Raw genomic sequence first — 23,895 nt, forward strand, 5'->3', positions numbered from 1 at the left:
ACCTCAAAGCTCTCGTATTTCCCAAGGACATGCGTGAGTAATTCATCCAGTTCAAGTTTTTGCATTGCATTCTGGGAGTTGAGACATATCCCACTGTAAAACAAGGACTGCGAATCCCAGAATGCAAAGCAAACAAACCTGTACTTGGTAAGATACTCATGCATGGCGCTGGGATCGTGATAGCCCTTGCAAAGTTAATATTTGTAAAGGTTTCTTTAAGCATATCCAATTTGTTTTGTTAGATATTTTTTTCTTAATACATTGAAGTACCTAAAAGAGAATGTGCAGCTGTTAATGAAACTTCTAAATAAATAAATACCCTATAGATAATGTATATATGTGTGAGGCATGTCAGTATTTATGTTAACCTTTCTTTTTATCTGACAAAAATAGTTTTTATTTTTGTATTGTTTCAAATAAACATTAAACTAGTGAAAAACTCCAAACACACCTTGAAGAAGCTATCGTTGTATATACTGGGGCCTCATTTATGAGAAATGACTCATCGCTGCGTGAAAGCAGCGATGCGTCACTTCTCAGTGCTCACTCCTTGCGTCTTGATTGATGCATCATATTTATAATATGATGCATCATGGCGCAAGGAGTTACAGATACGTCAGTATTTCTGACGTATATGTAGGCGCAAAAGTGACGCATCGCTGGAGTGTGTCACAAAAGTGACGCAACTCCAGCAATGTGTCCTTTCACATGGGCAAGTCCCATGTTGTTAGTGCCTGCGTCAGTCTTACGCCAGCCATGAAGCAGGCGTAAGATTTTGACGCATTAGCGGCCAAGAAATGGCGCAGTGAAATCTCATAGATTTCACTGCGTTACTTCCATGACCCTTTCTTGCGTCAAAACGCCCCCCCCCCCCTGCATACATTATACCTGGCGCAGGTATAATGTAGCGCAGGGGTTTACAAAGGGACACATCTACCTAGATGCGTCACTTTGTAAATATGGTGCAACAAGGCACATTTTTTACGCTGCTGGTGCGTCACAAAAAGTGACGCACCGGCATCGTAAAAGTGACGCACGGCCTCATAAATGAGGCCCTCGGTGTGTGGCATGGCAAGCAAGAGTATCCTTAAATTGCCTGATTAAAGTACGGTAACCTTTACTTCTAAGAAAATACCTGCTGGGCTTATTTACAAGTTCTCTGCTCCGCGGGTGCGTCACTTTTTATAGGGAAAAAAGTAACTCACCCGCGGAGCAAGAGGCTTGTAAATAAACCCCCATATGTTTTAGATGCTGTCCCTCCTGCACCCTTTGCATTTATACATTTCCTTCCTGTCAGTGTCTGTCTAACATGTGTCTGCTTTTTGTTTTCATGAATGTTGGTTAAGAAACAAAGGTGGTGATATCGTGATGCTGCACTTTTTCACCACATCTATTGTATATTGGCAGTGGGCTGCAAAGACTTTTTTCTCTTTTAGGAAAACGGTTTAGTGACAATGTAATGTTTGAATTTATAACAGTTTTAAAGTTGTGTAATTGGAATTGCTTGCGATCGGCGTAACATACCGTACTCATTGTTAAAGATGGCGCTGAAACAGTGTCAGTTTACATTAAACGTTCAAGTGTTCATTTATATTCACAATATATCCCATAAACGCAGCTTCAACCCCGGCAACCCACATTTTGGGGCATATTATCAAGGGGGGTTATCTCAGCTTTTTTGGCTTTAAAAGCCAAGAAAGCGGAGATAAAATTATCTCCCTATTACCAAGCTGTCGCTAACACCAGTTAGTGACAGCTAATAGGAGATAGCGACCATCTTGGGCCCCGCTTTGCATGTCAGTGATATTTATCACTAATGACATGCAAAGTGGGCGTGCCAAGATGTTAGCGACTGGAAACAGTCGCTAACATCGCTATCTCCTATTACCAACTTTTGGAGATATTCGCGCTAAGCGCGAATATCTCCAAAAGCTAACACCTGCCCTGAGCAGTTCTTAGCCATGTTATCCAATGGGAGGTGGATAACATGGCTAAGAGCATTTGCTCGATAATGCATGAATATCACTGACTTTTCAGCGATATTCATGCATTGCGGCCGTTTTTTATCGCATTTGCGATAAACCTTGCTAATAGCAAGGTTTATCTGCGATAAAAATCGCCGATTTGCGGCGATAATTTTTGTCTCTAAACAAGTTAGAGACAAAAATTATCTCTATTGGTTGGTAATATGCCCCTTTGTTATTCGAAAATGTTGCCATTTCATGATGTCTGCCGAGGATACAATGTAGTCCGTTCTTTATGTTGTAACTAAATAGAACCTATTGTGGGCGGTCATTAAGGGAGAAACTACAAAGCGGGAAACGGATTGGCTACACTGATGCATACAAATTAGCATATTAATACGGTCGTGTTAACATTATAACTTTTTCTGTAGTGGACTCTTTTTTTCTTAAAGAACGTCGCAGATAACTCGTGATAAGCTTTGACTGAGACCCCGGCAGATGTGTACATACACCATCGCCCCAACATCCTCACCCTCACATTCATGAGAGAATCGCATTCTCCGGTGTTTTTCGGTAGACTGAACTCAACGATCCTTCTGGTTCTTGCAAGTGATGAGTGGGTGTTCATGCTCGTGCGTGACGTGTGCCGTCCCATCCTTGTTACGACTGGGCACATTACCCTTCTGAGCTTGAACTGGAGGATCTTTGACATTTAGAAGCATTGTTGGAGCAGTGCTTGCCTCAAATAAACCTATTATAATGTGTAGCGTTAATAATAAAATAGATTAGCAGTGGTGTCTCTCTTGGAGTATTTACAGTGAGACCCATCTCCCAGATGCGTTCACTCAGTCGCTTTTGGGCCCATGCTGCTTCAAAACCCTGCGCCTGCTTGAAGCAGGCATAAGGATTGAAGCAGCATTTTGGAGATAGGGCCCCCCCCAGAGCATTGCTGGAGCTGCGTCGCGCTTGCGACGCAACTCCAGCAATGCGCCGCCTTTACAGCACAGATGCGTCACGCATCAGTGCCGTTTTGGCACCATGGTGCGCCGCATTAAATGCGGCGCATCCAGGGTGGCGGAGCTTCGGCGCACAACAACTGGCGCATCCCTGTTGATATGCAGGGATGCGCCAGTTATTGTAAATCTGCCCCTTACTCTCAGTTTAGGAGACTAGGGGGCATATTACCAACGTTAAGCGATATTTATCGCTAACGATGCTTAGCAACACATTTTTTAACGCTAAGCATCGTCAGAAATTATCGCAGATAAACCTTGCTATTATCAAGGTTTATCGCAAATGCGATAAAAAACGGCCGCAATGCATGAATATCGCTGAAAAGTCAGCAATATTCATGCATTACGGAGCTAATGCTCTTAGCCATGTTATCCACCTCCCATTGGATAACATGGCTAAGAACTGCTCAGGGCAGGTGTTAGTTTTTGGAGATATTCGCGCTTAGCGCGAATATCTCCAAAAGTTGGTAATAGGAGATAGCGATGTTAGCGACTGTTTCCAGTCGCTAACATCTTGGCACGCCCACTTTGCATGTCATTAGTGATAAATATCACTGACATGCAAAGTGGGGCCCAAGATGGTCGCTATCTCCTACTAGCTGTCGCTAACTGGTGTTATCGACAGCTAGGTAATAGGGAGATAATTTTATCTCCGCTTTCTTGGCTTTTAAAGCCAAAAAAGCAGAGATAAACCCCCTTGATAATATGCCCCTAGATTAGTAGTTTAGGTGGTTGTGAGAATACTGTTTGAGCAGCTGCGGTGGGCAATACACTTTTGCTCAGGTTAGAATACTGGTTTAGTAGCTGATGTGGTTAATAAGCCTATTGCGTTAGTGTAATGTTCTGAGAACTGATTGTAAAATCATGCTATTGATTGGGTTATTGCATGTTTTTTAGACAGAAGCTCCAACCACAGTAAAATAGATGAGATGGTTACGCACCTGCTGCAAACATCACCATATCAATTGCAAGGGATATGCCTGGATCCTAGCAAGTTTTTTTTTTCAGAACAAAGATCCTAGCAAGTTTTAACTCATTCTTTTGATCTTGTAGGTTAATTAACACCAATTATCGAGTCCCAACAACCGTTTGGTGTGGACTGTGTTCAATAAAAAATAATCATAATTCTGTGTTTATATTGTATATATATCAATCTAAGAAAATGCAGCTCTTTAAATGTACATTTTATTTAAATTGCACATTTTTGGCAACCTTGTGCGGTTGTGTGAATGAGTGGGTGAAGAGAAGAATGGGTAAAAGCTTGGATGGATGGGCGAGTGTGTGGAGGGATAGAAAAGAATTACTGAACACATGGATGATTAATGGGTGACTGATTCATGTAAAATAGATGGCCCTGAGTCATCAAAATGAGTATTTCTTATGTGGTGTGAACATTTCCTAAAAGAGCTCGAAAAATATTGCCCTCAGATTAAATCCAGCTCGAAAAAACATGCCATCTAGGTAAGTAAGTAAAGTAAAGTTTTTATTTGCACAATTAATTAAAATCATTGCAAAGTGCACTCACAGAAATGACCATTACATAGTAAAAAAGGGGAGGATCTACACAAAACAATTACAAACACAGAAGAATTAAATTAAAAGGACAGATGATAATGTCACTAGGGAAGAAACGGGCTCAGACTGGTTCAAAAGACAAAGTTAGGAGAATTAATTTCTGAGATAAACTTAACAAAACGCGCCGCCAGCTGCGGGGAATCACCCCTCATGCAAGCGTCTAATGCTTCTTGGCAAGTCCTGATGTTAAGAAGCAGCCACATTGGACGCAGCCAAAAGTTTCTTTGAGCTCGGAGTTTTTGACATATACACAGGATATGAATAAGGTTTTCGTCGTCCAGCTTGCAGAAGCGACATTGCGATGATACTTCTTTCTTGTATCCTTGGCCAAACCTGTAGGCGGAATTAGGACGAAACGAAGTCGCATTAGTTGGAGTTTAGTGTGGACTTTCGTAGAAGATGCGAGATAGGACGTAAGAGTTTTCGGGGCATATAATTTGGAGACCCAAGGACCATTAAAGAGCTGGGCGACACGTTGCTCATCGAGTTCACTTGATAGGATTTTTGCTTGTTTGGTTAGGAGTTTTGTTTTCATGTCATTGGGGAGGGAGGATGACCATATGTCCTTTGCGGGATTCAAGGCATGATGTCAGATGTTTACTCCAGGAAGTTTTGTGGTTACTAAAGACTAACCATAAACAGCTCTTTAGGGTGTAAGGGCTAGCATGCTTAGTTTTTAAACAATAACTGATGTAGCGTGCGCTCATTATCCATCTCTGGGAAGACAATGAAAATTCTTTCCGGATTTGGGCATGGGCGGTTGAGGTTGGCAGTCGAAAAACCCTGCGGTAGCACGACGATTGAGCTCTGTCCAACCAATTGTTCATTTTGTCCTTAAATATTATTGCACCGAAGGAGATTGTGGGGAGAAGTTTTGCTGAAATCAGTTTTATTAATGGTACTAGATCCTGGGAGTGCAGAGCGCTTTTCGTTCTTATAAAGGCCCCTTCCAGGGAGCGAGCAACAGTCTGCATTTCAGTTGTATGCACAGAGGTTCTCCCTTTGGTGTCGATCCACACCCCCACATACTTATAGGTAGTAACGGTTTCCAATCTCTTCCCTTCGACGAGCCACGTGATTTTTTTTGTTTTTCCGGAAGATATTGTCATTGCTTTGGTTTTCGACACATTTATCTCGAGCATGTTCGTGCTGCAATACTGAGCAAGGGAATCGAACAGTCTTTGAAGACCCACCTGGGTTTGGTCTAGCAGAATGGTGTCATCAGCATATTGGAGAGTTTGGATCTTTCTTGACTCTATTCCTGGAGGGAAAGCACGAATGTGTGACAACCATTCAGGGAGATCCGCGAGGTACAGATTGAAGAGCATTGGTGCAAGGGTACACCCCTGTTTTAAACCTCTGGTGGTGTAGATTTTATTAGAGGTCGACCAGCTTGATGTAACTCGCACTTTTACCCATGTGTCAGTGTGTAGGGCGATTAATGCTTTCAATAATGACTGTGAATGCCCCATCTTGCAAGTTTTTCCCATAATTTTGGCCGACTTACGCTGTCAAAAGCTTTACGAAAGTCGATAAACCCAAGGTGTAGAGCTTTACCTTTTGAGGCTAGGGTGGATTCCATCAGATGGGCAATACATATCAGGTTGTCCTCAATGTGGCACCCTCTTTGGAAACCGGTTTGGGTGAAGGGGACCAAGTTGTTATTTTCCGCCCATTCGGAGAGTGCAGTTAATAGGATGCTAGCATATGCCTTCCCGTCCACGTCTAGGAGGGCTATCATCCGATAATTATCGGGGTTGGAACGCGAGCCTTTTTTGTGGAAGGGAACGAGGAGCGATCCTTGCCAAAACTCTGGGATGGGGCCACCCAAAATTGCGGCCTCGTAAAGGGGTGTCAAAATCTGGGCCCATTTTCCGGCGGAGGCTTTGAAAACTTGGGTCGGGATTCCATTGGGACCGGGGGCGCCGCCCGAGCGCATTTTCTTTATTGTTCTAGTTATATCGTCCGTTAGTGTATTGATGAGGGCTGTTGTTCCGTCCTGATTAACTAGTTGATCAAAGAGGGCTGGGCTATTAGCACTCTGACCATCTGGTGTAGAATAGAGCGCTTTGACTGATTAACTCAGATACTCTGTCCATCACCACCCCCTTTTTGTAATTATTTTGGCCACCATGAGTGTGGAAGGGTATGCTCAGACATGAGTCCCTTGCTCATTGCACCATCAGGATTCAAGCAAGCCGGGCCGAAGACGGCTGTAATGCCAGAAACCGGTCCCCGGAAGCTTGTTTCCTATCCAGTGAAGAATTGGCTTGGTAGTTTGGTCTGCCCTGTTCCCATGATGCACTGGGCCAGGGACAGACTAATTTGCATATAGCCAGGTTCTGAACTGGGATGGTGCGGTGAGCTAAAAAACGGTGATGGATCAAGCCCTGATCTGTTGACTGGGTAGGAGTGTTCTGATTAACTCAGATACTCTGTCCATCACCACCCCCTTTTTGTAACTATTAGCACTCTGACCATCTGGTGTAGAATAGAGCGCTTTGACATAGGACTCCCACTCCGCGGGGGAGATGTTAGTTGCGGTAGGAGGTTTGGTTGTTTGACTAGCCTTGTTAACCCAATTCCAGAATTTCCTTCGATCTTTAGACTTTATAATCTCAAAGGCTATTGCGCAATGCTGTTCTTCTTCCAATTTCTTTTGAGTAAAGCAAGCCTTCCTGCAGGCTTTTCGTGCAGCGATAAGGTCCTCCTTCAGAAGTTTATGATCACTTTCATTGTAAACAATTATTCGTTGAAGATTATTTATTTTACTGGCAGTGATTGTGTGCTGTTGTTGCACAGACAGAGTTGTCGGGGTCGGGATATCCTTTAAGCAGATGTTTAATGGTTTTGAGGTGAAGTGGTCTCTAAAGTTGGTCAGTATAGTTTCCCAAGTGGGGGCCGTCACATGGCTAATGTCAGCCAGGATCCCTCTATTCATAAGCCTGTCCACCTCCGTTTCGATTGCGTCCTGGTTGCTTTCTGACCACTCTGTAGGCTAGAAGCCGCCCCTATCGGATTTGTGGTCGGGCGTTGAAGAGGGCCCATGTTCGAATGGCGTGCTCACTATCGGGAGAAGGCGTTACCAGGAATTGGCGTACCAGATGGAAGGCCGTTAACGATATCCATATATAGTCTAGGGTGGCCATTCGAAAAAAGGATGTATGTGAGTATGCCGCCGGTCGATCAGTAGCGATCCTACCATTGAGAATGTGCAGACCAAGATGGTTCAGTTGTGTTGCCAATTGTATTCCATTCACATCCTTTCGTTGGTACTGGGATTTTGTCTCCGGAATTGCCCACATTGCATTAAAAGATGTTATTTGGGAGGATCGGGCTGGGTCGGTTTCCATTAGGTTTGCATTAAAGTCGCCTGTTATCAGCCACAGGTCAGTAGGGTATATAATTTCAAGATTATGCATTATTGGGAGTATAGTACTCAGAGTGAGCTCTCGCCTTGCTTTTGTTGGATGTAAATAGACACATCCAAGGGTCATTTTTTGTTTTGATTTCCCCTTTGCATGGCTCTTAATCTCAATACTAATGAAGACGTGGTCGCCACCTCCCCTGTGGAGGGTTTCTATCTTCGTAGTCAGTGAGTTCTTCACGACAATCAGCACTCCCCCAGACGCGTGGCCGCCTACCTTGGACGGGGTGGCAATAGATTCTATTATCGTAAAGTCTTCCCAGACGGTATTTTCCAGGGCCCAGGTCTCTTGTAGGGCAAAGATTTCATGAGTTTCCAGCAGGCCTAAGGTTAATCGCTCCGCTTTTTCCTTTGTTAGGCCCCGAATGTTCCAAGAGCAGATGTTTAAATGATGGGCCGTCTCGTGGTTTGGTTTGTGACTATGCGCAGGTACCGGCGCATTACCCTAACACCTGGGAGAGCCAGGACCAGTCTTCGATTTATGCGGTTTTAGTATGCATTTACGTGGGCCGCCTGCTGTGGAAGCAAATACTTGCAGTGGGTGCTCGATCCATAAAGCTGTTTTTATTGGCTCTTGTTGGGATCCCCGAAGCATTGACGATGGCTTGGTTAAGGGTTTATCCTGTTTTTGATCTGGTCTGGTATTAGCAGTCATTGCTACAACAGAGGAGTTTTTGAGGAAAGTCGGGTAATTGATGGGAGTGTAAGTGCTAGCATGGATGCCCCATTCAGACAGTTGTTTTTTGCTCTTCATCAGCGTTTCCCCCCGTTCTGGATTTGAAAAGGTTACTAATGTGGGCTCATTTCTTTGTCCAGACGCGGGGTCTATGAAGGCCACCATCTCAATATCCTTTGAGTTCACACTTTCTAAGCCCGGCAGATTCTGGCATAGCCTTAAGATGTTACCTCTATTTAAAATGTCCCATTGACCCTGAGACTCGTACTCGGGGTAGAGCAGTATTTTTCTGTACTGTTGTTGTCCAGGGCAGGGGTCTTGATCCAATAGAGCCGGGTTGGTGCTAGGTCCAGCGAGGTCATTACCCAAGGACTCAGAGTTGGCGTGAGTACTTGGTTTAATCATTAGTGGGCAGACTGTTTTTGAGGGGTCGCCACGCGTTGGAATTTTTTGGTGGAAGGGCGCCTTACTGACAGTACTATCTGTGTTTGTGTTTGCTTTGGACTGTTTTTCTTCCTCTTCTATTCGTGTCGATTGAATACCTCCCTCCGCTATTCTTGCTTTTGGGCTCTGATCCTTGGAGATCGGTTTGTGTGTTTTGACAGCTGGAAACAAGGGGCTGTTATCAGAAGGATTAGCGAGATTGTAGTTTTGCTTTGGACAGTTACCGGAAATCTTGCGGTCCACTGATGGCTGCACGTAATTCGGTATAATTTCCAGGGATTCAGGGGCATATTATCAAGGGGGTTTATCTCCGCTTTTTTGGCTTTAAAAGCCAAGAAAGCGGAGATAAAATTATCTCCCTATTACCTAGCTGTCGCTAACACCAGTTAGCGACAGCTAGTAGAAGATAGCGACCATCTTGGGCCCCACTTTGCATGTCAGTGATATTTATCACTAATGACATGCAAAGTGGGCGTGCCAAGATGTTAGCGACTGGAAACAGTCGCTAACATCGCTATCTCCTATTACCAACTTATGGAGATATTCGCGCTAAGCGCAAATATCTCCAAAAGCTAACACCTGCCCTGAGCAGTTCTAAACCATGTTATCCAATGGGAGGTGGATAACATGGCTAAGAGCATTAGCTCGGTAATGCATGAATATCTCGGACTTTTCAGCGATATTCATGCATTGCGGCCGATTTTTATCGCATTTGCGATAAACCTTGGTAATACCAAGGTTTATTTGCGATACAAATCGCTGCAGCTCAGCGGTAAATTTTTGTCTCTAACCAAGCAATAGCGATAATTATCGCTATTGCTTGGTAATATGCCCCTCAGTGTTTTCTTTTTTGGAGGCTGCTAGTTTTTCGACCTTATTGGTCAGATCAGTGGGCTGCTTGCTTACATTTTTGCCCAGTTATTGTGTTAGTACATTCCCCTTTCTATTTGCTTTATTTAATTTCCTCAGCTTCTTCTTGTTCTTTCTGGACAGGTAGGTGCCTGCTTTTGAATCGTTATCGGTCTTAGTGGCAGGCATATAAGGGCTTAGTGAGGTAAGGGGAGACACTATGGTATTGGGTTGCATGGTTGCTTTTGGAGCATTCGGTGTTTGTAAAGAGGAGTTGCCGACTGAGTCCGGGGACTCGGGTAAAAGCTGTTCAGGAGAGATATTGGGTGTCGGTTTGAGCGAAGAGTGATCCAATTTTGAACTGGTGTGGGACGTGTTGAGACGTGATAAGCTATTAGATCGTGGTTCTAATGGTCTGTGAGTTTCCGAAGCTCGGAGGTGGATAGGCGGCATACCAGGGTTATTTATTCTGGCTTCGGCCTTCAGCCTCAGGTCTTCTATTAATGCTGACATTATATCAGGAAGTGCTTCAAGTTTGTTCAATAGAGGCTCACAAATACATCCACTTTGGGCATGGTTTAGGTACGCAGTTGCGTTTACAGTTGGTTCCAAATTTAGATTCGCCTCGGGGGCGAGATTTTGGGCCACATTATTTTGAACTCTTCGTATTAGCGAATTTAGTTGGTCAAGTTTTAAGTCAATTCCCATTATGGAGTCGGCAACCAGTTGTAGGATGGATATCTGGGTGTTGAGTTTATCGGCGTGCATGTGGGCAGCACAGGTCATAGAGCTCAGGGCTCTGTTAGTGACGGCCAAAAGAGCTTCAATTTTAAGCATTCCAGGGTCGGGGTGAGTGGCTCCTTGCTCGGGATCCTTTACGAGTGAGTTTTTTACAGTGGAATAATTATGAGCCAAAGATAAGTTGGTCGATGCATTGGTATGTTCTTTTGGGAAGTGATTGCTTGGGCTTAAGATAAGACTAAGATCTTTGGTGCCGGCATTGTGACTGCTGCTAGTTACTGACATCCCTTTTAGTGGGCTTGCTTTGAACCCCTCCTCGGGCGAACCATTGATTCTGGAGCAGATGGAGTCTGGTGCCCCTCTGAGAAAATTATTGGATGTTTGTGACGGAGGGTCGAGACTGTATATGTGGGGGGAACGTGGAGCGAGCCCCGTGATGAATTTATTGCCTCTTCGTGCACTAGGTCAGATTTCAGTGGTGAGGGTTTTAATGCTTTGAGTCGATGCGTCATCGAGACCCAGATTATAGAGTCATCATTGCCACCTGCCGTGTTTTTGACCTTATGTTTGCAATTTCCATTTTCCAACTCGAGAGTTAAGCGTTCTTTCTCTGATGGGAAGACAGAGATTTGGCTTTCAGAGGGTGGCAGGGTGAGCGGGGCTGGCAATACCAAGGAACATTGATTTTCAAGCTGTTTATTGGTGCTTAGCCGAGGTGATTGGTGCTCTGGAGGTAGCGGAGACATTTCCTAAAAGAGCTTGGAAAATATTGCCCTCAGATTAAATCCAGCTCGAATAAACATGCCATCTAATCGACATATGAAACGCTCAAGTTCCATTTACACATTTTGGGAGATGGGTTTCAAATAATCGATTGCCAAAACTATTAGCAAGTCCAAGGGCCAGATGTACAAAAAAGTCATTTTTTAAAATTTCTTAATTGTGAAAGTTTGCGATACGCAATTAGGAGATCGCAAACACCCATGTACGAATGTGTCACATACATTTTGTGAGTCCCAGTCGGTCGCAAATAGACCTACCTCATTAATATTCATGAGGTAGTTCTCGCTTTGTAACCCATTGGGGATGGCCAGCACTCACAGGGATTGTGGCCTGCTGGGGTCAACAGACCACCATGTCTGTAACTGCTTTTTAAGTAAAGCTTTTCTTTTTGTAAAGCAGCCCATTTTGCTTAGAGGAAAACGGGATACTTTTCAAAAATAAAAATAAAAAGCTACCTTTTAATTTTTTAAGAGTAGGCAGTGGTCAGTGGAACCACTGCCTGCTCTTGAAAAATGTTGGCGCCCACATTCACAAAGGGGAAGGGGTCCCTAAGGAACCCCTTCCCATTTGCGAATGGGTTACCCCCAACTTGAAATTGCTGGTAACTGAAAATGTTTTGCGACTGCATTCCTGGTTTTACTCACTATTAGGAAGGAACGCCCTGAACACGTCCCTTCCTAGTAGCAACTTGCAAACCCTATTTTGAGAGTCAGTATTAGTTTACCTGTAGTGTAGTTCCTATATTCCCAATAGGCTCTGCGCATTGGAATAATAAATCCTGTAGTTTAGACGTGGACTGAGGTCGACTAGGTCTCTACCGAATCAATTAGAGGTCACTAGAAACTTTCTCGAATTCACAAGAAGGGATTAGTTTCTGACAACCGCATAAACATGACAACTTTGTTTCCCAAGAATAAGAAATTAATCTCTAGAGTCGGTGAAACAATAGATAACTATTTTACTCAGTCAATCATGCATGCTTCGTTTCACCAGAGGTGCTGAGAAAATAGAGAGACGGGCGTTTTCAGTATAAAGTATTTATTGAACAGTCTTCTTTCTCGAGCATTAGAAATGTACTGCTACAATCGTAATACTGGTTATAAAGTACAAGGCATATAATACGAAAAGAATTATAAAGTAGTACTGTAAAAGCATGATATGGTTTTTAAGCCATATATTTCCTAAAACATGAAAAAAACATACAGTGATAAAATAATGACTAAAAGTACTCACCTGGTGCTTCTAAAATACGCCTACCCCGGTGTATCTAACCTAAGTCTAGTACAAGGGAAGAAGTAAGTAAGGAGTAATTTAAGTTTAGTATTTCTTTGCCAAGAATCTATCCAAGAACTCTCTAAGGGTCTAATCAGCTCCGTACCTTTGTTTAGAATGAAGGAGGACCTGTAACTCAATCTCAGGACTCGATTTCCCAGCAACCCGCAAGGGTAGCCTGGAAACACTGGAGCTGTATTTCTCGGCAGGAGAAAAGACAGCGTCTCTCAGTGCGTCAGCTGGAGGGTCGGCTTCTGTGGGCACTTGCTGCTGCAGGGCGTCGGGCAATTCGTAAGTCGATCTGCTCCTAACCACCGTGTGTTTGTCTGGGCAAATCTAGGCATATTTATACTTTGAAGGTGCCGAGTTTGACGTGTGATTGGACTTAATAACGTCATAAAAGACTCAGGGGCATATTATCAAGGACAGGCGATACATCATCGACGCTTTTATCGGCAGGAAACTGTCGATAAAGCGGCGATAATGGCCTTGATAATATGCTCTATGAATTCCAATCGAAGCCCATGTTAGATGTGAACACATCTAACATGGGCTTCGATTGGAATTCATAGACCATATTATCAAGGCCATTATCGCCGCTTTATCGGCAGTTTCCTGCCGATACAAGCGTCGATAATGTATCGCCTGTACTTGATAATATGCCCCTCAGTTCTTCGAAAAGTCCATGATATCCTAGATACATTAGTATTCAGGCAAGGGGGAAGTCCCTAGCTGCTGAAGGCGGGTTTCTCTAAGAAATCGTTGTTGATTCTTGGAATTTAGTGGAAGTAGCCTTGCCGTATTTGGGGTGCATAGGCTCAGTTTAAATATGGTAATGATTTCTATGCCTATATAAGGATAGGACAATCTATACCTATATAAGGGCATGAATCGGGAAAAATTACACTAGAGTCCTACATTCATTTACAATACCTACTCCACGATTTTAAGTTCAATACAACTAAGCTTAGAAGCACTGACATATCTAAAGCTAGTGTTTACAAACAGACCCAAAATACAAAATACAATTTGCATTGGAAAAGGCTTGTTCACATGAAACCAGTATAATTCTCAACAGATATGAAGCATGGTATGAGAGCATACATTCTAGCATGAAACATAAATTTACATTTATGAAATGTTTCTTAGGTTTTACAGAAAAGAAATCGAGACTATCCCAAGTTTTATTTTTAAACCGTTTTGTTATGATGATTTAGGCCAAATATTGTCATTGGGAAGTTTTTTCAAAAGAAATCTTGGGGCATATTACCAACGTTAAGCGATATTTATCGCTAACGATGCTTAGCAACGAATTTTTTAACGCTAAGCATCGTCAGAAATTATCGCAGATAAACCTTGCTATTATCAAGGTTTATCGCAAATGCGATAAAAAACGGCCGCAATGCATGAATATCGCTGAAAAGTCAGCGATATTCATGCATTACCGAGCTAATGCTCTTAGCCATGTTATCCACCTCCCATTGGATAACATGGCTAAGAACTGCTCAGGGCAGGTGTTACTTTTTGGAGATATTCGCGCTTAGCGCGAATATCTCCAAAAGTTGGTAATAGGAGATAGCGATGTTAGCGACTGTTTCCAGTCCCTACCATCTTGGCACGCCCACTTTGCATGTCATTAGTGATAAATATCACTGACATGCAAAGTGGGGCCCAAGATGGTCGCTATCTCCTACTAGCTGTCGCTAACTGCTGTTAGCGACAGCTAGGTAATAGGGAGATAATTTCATCTATGCTTTCTTGGCTTTTAAAGCCAAAAAAGCGGAGATAAACCCCCTTGATAATATGCCCCCTTGTTCTCTAGTTTTACTTTAAGCAGATTACTCTGTGCCAGAAGTTCTATTTTGGAAAAAGTTCAAATTGGTAGATGGTTTGTTTTGAAAAATGAAGGCCGAATTTCAGAGTTTAGGGAACGATGAGTGAATTAGTCGGAGCAGAAGGAATAAAAATAGAATTCCTGCTAAGAGTCCCAAAATGATAGGCAGGCCGCCGAAGACAGAGTGCACAAAATTTGGAAAAATCCCGAGGACTGCTTCATATGGTGTTAACAGTCCTGAAAAAGTCGTCTTAAATACATGTGCGATGCCACTGGTATCAGACATATTTAAGATTTGACTTAACATTTCTGCGAAATGTACTGAGCAGTTTGTTGATAATAATGCATGTATCTCTGCAGAAGTCCTTGCAACTTGCAGATCATACGTTTCTCTAGACGAGGTCAGCGGCACCGTTTTTTGTAAAAGAATGACTTTCATTCTGCTTAAAGTATCAATTTGTATAGAAGAGATATTCAGTGAAGGCCATATTGCCGTCCCCCTGTCTGTTTTGTGCGTTGCATACAATACTTGCGTACAACAAGTGACCATGGACGAGACACTCACTAGATACGCTTTTCCTGGCAACATGCCACAAGAGCTGTGGTCGTTGAGCATCACGTAACTGCCATTAGATAGCTGCCTGAAAAGTGGTTCTATCACAGTGGAGGGTGAACCGTGCAGGTGGCAAGAGAGGTTATTTGCAGACCCATTCGCAGGCTCTGTTTAAATGAATACCTTTGCACAAAAGTGTACCACTTAGTGAGTTCTTACAATTTTTACCACTAAGGAATACCTCCTTTCCATTATTCCAACATTTGTGTGTGTATGGTAAAGTCCAGGTCGACTTAATGTATTCTTTACCCAACCTTTCATACAAGCCCGCTGGTATATGCTATAGACAATACTGAAACTGGAAAATCGTCACTGGTATCGTGATGGTGCCATGCATTATCCATTCAATGACAGGTTTCTCAGAAACTGTCAATGGTAATCTTTCCAGTTTTTCAATGCTCAGCACAGTATAGTCTGCTCCTTTTTGTGCCAAAGAGATTTGTTTATCTGTCAGGTTAAATACAGAAAACAATGACGTGGTGTTGATTAGACGCCAGGGCACGTAGCCTGGACGGAGATTTTGCAACGTCCAGCCTAGCAGCATTATAGAACGTAATTGAGACTGGCCATGTTGTAACATTAGCAAGTCCTGCTCTATTGTGTCAATTGCAGATGATACGATGCTGTCCAAAGAATAAATTCTGGAGGACAGAGTCGTTAACCCATTGTCAACAACACAGAGAGAGCTTTCTCCAAATTAACACGATCAATTTCTCGTATTCTTTCTGCAGTTTCCATTTGCGTTATTTTCCAAACTTCGTTGTATGCAGCGTATATACCGGCGTATATGAAACGTTTTTGACATGGTTTGTGAGGCCCCATTAAGAAATCTCGCAAATCATTGCCTTCTTAAAGTAAAGATAAGTGTTGTTTGATTTCTGGAAGTGTAGATTTCTGTAGCCACTCAAGGCATAGCTTTCCTACACTATAAGTAGTAACTATCCCTGGATGTTGTCTCTGGGAGTATCTTGGATCTGGCCTATTCACTGTGAACCCTTGTGTTTTGTTCAGGAATCTATCTTGACAGTTATTCGTGTCTGTGGGCCAGATTAACCATTTTTTCGAATCAGGATTAGTTCTGTTTTGTTTTAAAATATAGGGTACGTCTACCTCCTCTTCTGTAGTATCATCACTGTCGGATGTTGGCTTAGGTATAGACGGTTTGTTTAAATCTTTTATCTTAGCCAGGCCAAGACAAGAAGTTTGTTGAACAGTGTCATTTAAAAACATTATTTTGTTCTGGTATAATGCAAGCTCTGAATAAGGGCTTCTAAACCTTGCACCTGCCAATCTTTTGTGCCCCAGACAGTTTTTGTCTCAATGTTGTATTTCCAAAAGTCAAAACCTAATGAGGACAGCTGAGCATAAAAGTTTTCAGAATAAATTTGTTTAGTATTGGTCAGCATTGTTTTCATTCCTGTCTTATTTAAATGTTTAAAATAAAATGTTTCTGGAAGTGTAACATTAAACCCTGAGAAGTACGAAAACTTTTCTTAAAATGTTTTTGAGCTGCCCTTTTGTGGCGTTGGACAATGTTCCCATTGATTGTAAGTAAAAACATTTCTCGGACTTGCAGATTTATGCAAATAATGGTGACCATAATGATTAAAAACAATACATTTGTTCATAATCCGATGAACCTTCTAAGTATTCATGTTCCGTAAATTTAGCTGACATTTCTAATTCTGTCCTCATGTTATTAACAGTTGCAAAGTCCCAATCATCAGAAAATGTGCTGGGTGAAACAAAGTCACTTAAAGAAACCTTGAACTGGTGTAGAATCTGTAGCAGCTCCACTGGGCCATAGATGTCATAATCAGTTCTGTCCCATGCTATACCACCAGGTATAGGAACGGCTGTGATGTTCACTGATGACAGGTCTCTTTCTTCACGATGAGATGATTTATGGGCTTTCAGGACCAAGTTGATTTTCTTACTTGCTGTGTCTTTTGTACTGAATTTTCCATCTATCATTTTTCCCAAGCTTAAAACTAGTATAAGCCAGAGCAGGAGGAACAGTACACCTAGCGCAATCCAAAATTCAATCCATGGTGAAACCAGATATGTTTTTTCAAGTTGATGAAAGAGTTCTGTTATTTTTTCTTTGAACGTTTTATTTGCTGGCTTGTCTTCAGGTTCACTGGATCCTCAGAAAATGTATCAAGTTGATGAAATAGCCAGAGGCAGTTCTGTCAATTTTTGGAATTGCATCAGGATTGTTATTAATCTTTGGAGTTGCTTTTTCCTTTGTCATATTTGTATACTCAGAGGCTTCATCATTGTAGACAGGTGTTTCTTGACGAACTGTTATTTGGGTATTCAGAGGCACAAGTTCCATGGCTTTGTTGCATAGTCCTTCTTTTCTTACTGCTGGTTTATCAAAGGTGATAAGTCTTTCAGTTTGAACCTCTTGGATTGTAGCAAGATTTGGTCGTCTGCTACATCTTGGGAGTCCACTGGGCCTACTACTTATTATCGGCCACATGATTGTGGTTTGACCAGGTCGATGGACAAAACTCTGTTCTCCCTTTTACCAGCAGGGGGCGGTAGTACCACTGATATTGTTCCTTGGATTGCCAAGATAGGTACTGCTTTTCTGTACAAAGGCCCAAATTCCTTCTTTACCGCGATCTTTTCCCTGACTAGATCCCCAATCTCTGGAATCCAGATAGGTCTTGCTGGGACAGGTGGTTTTTCTTCTGTGGCTGTTGGCTTCTGTATCGTGTTACTCAGACTTCTTCTTGTTTCATTTAAGTACTGTAAGACAGCCAAAGATCTTTGACATCAAAGGCTTTTTGTTCCACCACTGAAGTTTGACAATCAAGGTCTTCGATTAACATTCTAGTGCCAAACAGTAATTCATACAGAGTGCTTCCACAAAGGGAATTTCTTGGCAGATTGTTAAGACTACGTTGGACACTTATTAGATGTTTGACCCACCCATCACCCAAACCTTAGCTGTTATGGATTGCTTTAGGTCACGTTTTTTTCTTTCCACTACTGCATTACCCTCAGGATGGAAGGGACTAGAATACCGCAATGCAACGCCCAAGCTAGCCATGGCCTCCTTGTAAGCTCGAGAGCTAAACGCAGGACCCTGGTCAGAATATAGCGTGCCGATTGCGTATGTGCCGATAAAGACTCGCAAATCCTTATAACAGTTCTGCCGTCAGCCGAGCGCTGGGGCCACCTCCAAATAAATCTTGTGCAGGAATCCACTGCCACCATGATATATTTATAGTTACCGTCCCTTTGTAAGGGACCACAGTGGTCCAAGTAAACACATGCTAGTGGTTTATCTGAAATCAGAAGGGGCGTCTGTGCAGGTCGCTTTACTGTAGAAACTTTCATTTTTTGGCAGATTTCACATTCCAGAACATAGTTTCAAATTTGTTTCCTCATGCGCAGCCACCAATATCTCTGTTTTAATAATGATACTGTGGCGGAAACTCCTGCGTGTGCAGAGGCCAGTCCTTCATGTGCTGCTAAGATTAGTCCTAACCTATGTTCCATGTTTGGAATTGCCCTATCCCCCACTCCAGGGATTCGAGCAAAAGGAACATTATTTACATCAGTTATATATGAGTACTTTATAGGAAAGCCTTTCGGGAGTGTCTTACCACTGTCTTTGACTGAAGCAGTGACAGCTTGCATTATTTCGCTGTCTATTTTTGTTTTTGACCGAGTGATCGCAGCTACGGAAGCCGTTTGCACAGCTGCCTTCGCGGCTTCATCAGCCAATGAATTCCCTGCAACGTGAACGCCATCACGCTGATGACTCAGTGTATGAACCACATGAGTCTTTTGTAGTTCTTTTTTCAAAAGAACTACTTGTTCCCAACGCGTTTTATGCTTAATTGTGCCACCTTTTGCATCTTTGAAACCGGTTTGAACCCAGTTCTGCAAATATTAATTGAAAGACTGGATGCAGTAATACGAATCGCACACTATTACTGTGGGGAATTCGCGATCGGTATTTTCAAGCGCCATCTTCAAAGCCTGTAGTTCAGCTCGCTGACCTGTACAGTCTCCGAGTGATTGAGTTTTAGTGACCATAGGTCTAAATTTACCTTCGCCAATACGAAAAGGGGCCCCCTGAAGTTAAAGATATGGGGCAGACAGGCAGGGGAAAATTCGGGTACTTCAAAAACACAGAAAAATGCCTGCCCCCTCTGTTTAATGTGTTGGCTCAATTAGAATCCTGATTTTACAAAGTGCAAAGATGAGCTCACTGATACCAGAAACAAGACCACGTATTAAAAAAAATATAAACATTCTTTTATTTCTTTTACATTCAATTTATAGTATGCAATTTCATGTCAGACGGATCAAATCAAAAAGTAATTCAGTACAAAAAATAAATCAGTATACACCCCAACACACACCCACATGTCTTCAATCAAACAGTGCAACAAACACACTCATTTAGAAAACACCCATACTTTTCAAGCATACCTACACATCCTTCATTTGTTTCACATTCATCATCCTTCCAGAGTCAGATGTAGTGCTAGGTTGCTGTCCAAATCAGACTCTCTACATCACACGATGAGAGACCAGGTGACAAAGACAATGGCAGGACAGACTATATAACGCCAACGCGTGTTTCGGTGCCGGGCCAGTTCTACGGCCACACCTTCATCAGGGCAGTCAGAGTTGGGGAGGAGGGGAAAAGGGTGAAGAAACAGCATACAATCTGAAATAGGTAAAGAACAGTTTCAATTTTACACCCATAGTTATTAGTATAACCAAAAATAACAATTTATCGAAACGATAAGTATGAGTTGATTTACAATTTATACAACATATCTGGTAAGGGACAGTGAGCTCAAAACAATGCATTAGGAGGGGTTTCAACAAGTAACTTTATAAAAAAGAGAGCAAACAACTCTCATGGCTGGAATCCCATGGGACCACTACTCAACACAGTACATAGCCATTCATAACATATACTCACAAATATAGCCCTAGTAGGTGACAGTGGAGAAAAAGAGTCAATCGTGGCCACGAGACTCACGTCGTAGTTTCCCCCTGAGGGGTGCGTTTGCCCCCAAGATTTCAGGTTCTAGGATAGGGAAATTCTTTTCAAGTCACCCTGGGTATATCAACGATACCCACAGAACCCGTTAACAACCAAACTGCGGAGTTTTTCAATAAGTGATCAGCCCAACTCGCCCATACTTACAAGTAAGAACGGGTTGGTTCCTTAGATATCATAAACGAAATCGATTTTCAAAAGTTCCTTTTTCTTTCAAACAGTGGATGAGAAAGAACAGCAGCGAAGCCACTGTAAAGATTCTGCAAGCACAGAAACCCAATTAATTGGGGTTCAGCTTTTACTCTTTCAATAATTGCAAAAAATAAAACAAGAAACAAACTGGCAATTGAAATTAGCGGTTTCTAAATGGAGGCCCACTTACCAAGAAAACGTCTCAAGTGCCGCCGCCGGAGGATAGCGGATTCACAGGGGCATCTACAAGATCGGGCCCTTCTTTTTCAGCAACAGGAACAAGGTATCCAAGTGATACCGCGGATACATCCAGGGGCCCCAATCGAGAATCTAAAGGGTAAATGACAAAGGCATACAGTTGATGACCCATCCTGAAGTTGGGAGCCTAAACTCCCAGGTGACCGGAGCTACGGTGAATTCACTTGCTAGCTAAAGGACCTTCCGATATCAAAAAATCGGGGAACATCCTTTAGGACGCGGATGTTACCCCGCGCTACCGTTACAACGCGTCTCTTACAACGCAAGTCATAACCACGACTTGCGCTGGAGGGCGCTCAAGGACAAGGAATAGTTAATTTACTATTCTAACACCTTCCCTACTATCCACGGGGACTGGTGTTGGAATAGTAAATTAAACAATTCCTAAGTCCGCACCCTACAGCGCGAGTCATGGTAACGACTTGCGTTGTAAAACACGCGTTGTAACAGTACGCATGGTAATAGCCCGGTCGTACCGTCATACATCCCAAAAAATACCTACAGCAGACATTACTTAAAAACCGACATGGATTTACCTGTATGGATTCGTCGAGTCAATCTCAGTTTTATATGTGGTTCAGATTAGAAAGATTTGATCATTTGCTTCCGCTCCTGAAACGCATAAACGGAAAAACTGAAAAACTCAAAACGAGGGTGTAACGGGGTCGGGATTAATAGGCAAAACGTGAATTCTTGTCTTCTTAGGTTTTATTTTGCCAAACAAGAGATCTGAGCTTTTCTTTCCTCTAGTGACAGTTCCTCTTGGCGATCTACTTCTCGCGCTTCTCCTGATGCAGGCTTCCACTATTTCTGGTCGACGGCCTCTCTTGGGTGTCCGTCGGGGTGGTGTCTCGTCCGGCTCCGTCTTCGTCTCGCAGTCGGGACAAAAGGAGAAATACAAAGTGTGAGGAGAATGTCCACACGTCTTGCGATACTAAAGGGTAGGGAGTGAGGGGAATAACCAGTTGTGCTCCACGTCTAGTGCCGGCTGTGAAGGGTTTGTGCTCGGGGAGGGGGACACCAGACCAAAGGGGAGGAAAACACGGCAGTTATTCCAAAAACCCTCCCTTACGGCTGACCCAGCCCTTAATAGTATCGCGTACCTGGTTGAGCCATACACCTCCCGCGGGTGTATGGCTGGGCGATCCGCGGTGTCGGTGGCCTCCTGGCTTCTCTCTCTCTCCTTCCTCTTCTCCGCGCCGGGTCTCCGTCGTCTCGAACTCCGCTCTCTCGAACTCCGTCAACTTCCTCCTTTCTCCACGCTCTCTCTGCTCTCCGCTCCGCTCCCTCCGGGTGAACAAGCACACCTCTGATTCGTCGTTCCTGGTATAAGACGTCTCGTCGTCTTGTCGTGACTCCTCCCACTCTTGGCTCCAGTCTCCCTTAAAGGGCCAGTGATCTGTTTCTTCTTCTTGTATTTCAAAGTCCCTGTTGACGTTCTGTGGGGGGTATAATGAACGAGATGTGTCATTGTAACTTTGTTTCATTGCACTCTGTGTCCACCCCTTCTGTTGTTGTTGTCCCAGGTCGCTACAGAGGGACAGGCAGGTAACTGAATAACGCGCACCAAGTTTCACAACCCCACATTCCTGATTATCCTAGGTAGGGGGGAGGATAGATCGCTAGAAATAAAAAAGTAGCGCGCACAGACAGAAGGAAACATCATTTCACCCTAGGGGAAGAAACGTTTGGAATCCCAAGACACCACATTTACCTGTAGGGATTCAAGAGGTTGAACTTAGAGTTCAAATATGGCTTTGGATCACAGGAGAATGTAAGCTTGGGCTTCTACTTCTGAAAAGATACAAAAGAGAAGACTCCGCATGAGGACCCAAACAATAATTAAAAGCCCTCAACTAACTCAGCCTCGTCAAGGCACCACTCAAAGAGCCTAAAACTCAGAAATGGTACTACTGGCGGTAAAACGTACCTCTCCGGCTAAGTGGTGGGGCCTGTCGCCAGCATTATCAATCACACGCACAAACGGCCGAGACAGGATCCCGGAGTTGACCAGCACGATTTCCCACGGGGTTTAAATATCGGCTGATAATACTTCTCCTCCAATGGGAGTGCCAGAAGGGGGAGTGGCTCAAACTTAGACCAGGGACAGAATAAAAACCCGTAAACGGCGCCCCAGAACCGGCGCAGAAACTTTAGGTGGCTGAAAAACAACAAGGTACCTGTAAAAGGTGGCAAAGGCAACGACAATAGCGCCATCAAGAGAGACCACCGGGGCATAGAGAAATTAACAACCTTTCCTCTCAGAAAACGGGGCCCTGGAAGATTAAGCCTCAGAAAACGGGGCCCTGGAAGATTAAGCCACAAGAATAAATAGCTTAACAAAGCAAACAGTATAGAGGGAAAAACATTATAGGGCATCTCAGTAGAAAGATATAGGCCAAAACCCTGCCTCATTCACTTACCTGGCTTTCACAATTCCAGCCCAGACTAGAGGCACGTATCATTGCGGACCACCTAGTCCGCTTAAAGCTAGCAGTCAGCTGGATAATAGAAGTAAACACGCAGGACAAAAATGCAATTAGGGCCATGCCCGAATATCAGTGGTGTATATTTCATGTGATCGCATTTTCCCAGGGACAATGTTCATTTAACCCCTTATTCACAGAATTAAGAAGGAAGATCCAAAAGACCTCCCTTTTCTTCCTTAGGGCGGTGCTGTCCTTACCTGCTACAGACCGTACCTCCTCAAGAATGGACCATTTGAGGTCTAGTTCGGTATTTTTAGCATCAGTCCAATGTTGACCAAGTGGAGCCCCACTTTTCAAATTCCTGATTTTCGATTTATGTTTGCCAATCATGTGCCGGCATTCACGCCCTGTCTCACCCACATAGGGCAGTCCACATGGGCACAGGATGACATACACTACATTAGTAGAGCGGCAATTACTCATAGAACTCAATTTGATGCTGCGGTTGTCGATAGCCAGGGTACTCCCTACCAAGACATGAGGACATGCTTGGCATGTTCCGCAATGATGGTGACCCTCAACCGGCGGAAGACCTGAAATTCTGGTCTGTCTCATGTTCCCAAGTATCTGCAGGACGGCCCGTACAAGATGATTGCGTAAGTTTTTATTCCTGCGAACCGCAAACAAGGGCTTGGGTATCATCTGTTCATGCTCTCCAAAGTTAAGAAGATACCAGAGGGAGTTCACCGTTTGTCTTAGTTTGTGATTAATGGTAGAATGTTTGGTT

General features: G+C 43.4%; 1 non-coding gene across 1 annotated transcript; it reads left to right on the forward strand.

Annotated features, from left to right (window-relative positions):
- The first annotated feature begins 2,554 nt into the window (after positions 1-2,554).
- LOC144781166 (small nucleolar RNA U13) lies at positions 2,555-2,653 on the forward strand. The gene has a single exon (XR_013600894.1). It is a non-coding gene; the product is annotated as a small nucleolar RNA U13 (small nucleolar RNA).
- Positions 2,654-23,895: the final 21,242 nt, after the last annotated feature.

The sequence above is a fragment of the Lissotriton helveticus genome, chromosome 1_1 (genome assembly GCF_964261635.1).
Source record: "Lissotriton helveticus chromosome 1_1, aLisHel1.1, whole genome shotgun sequence".
Lineage (NCBI taxonomy): Eukaryota > Metazoa > Chordata > Amphibia > Caudata > Salamandridae > Lissotriton > Lissotriton helveticus.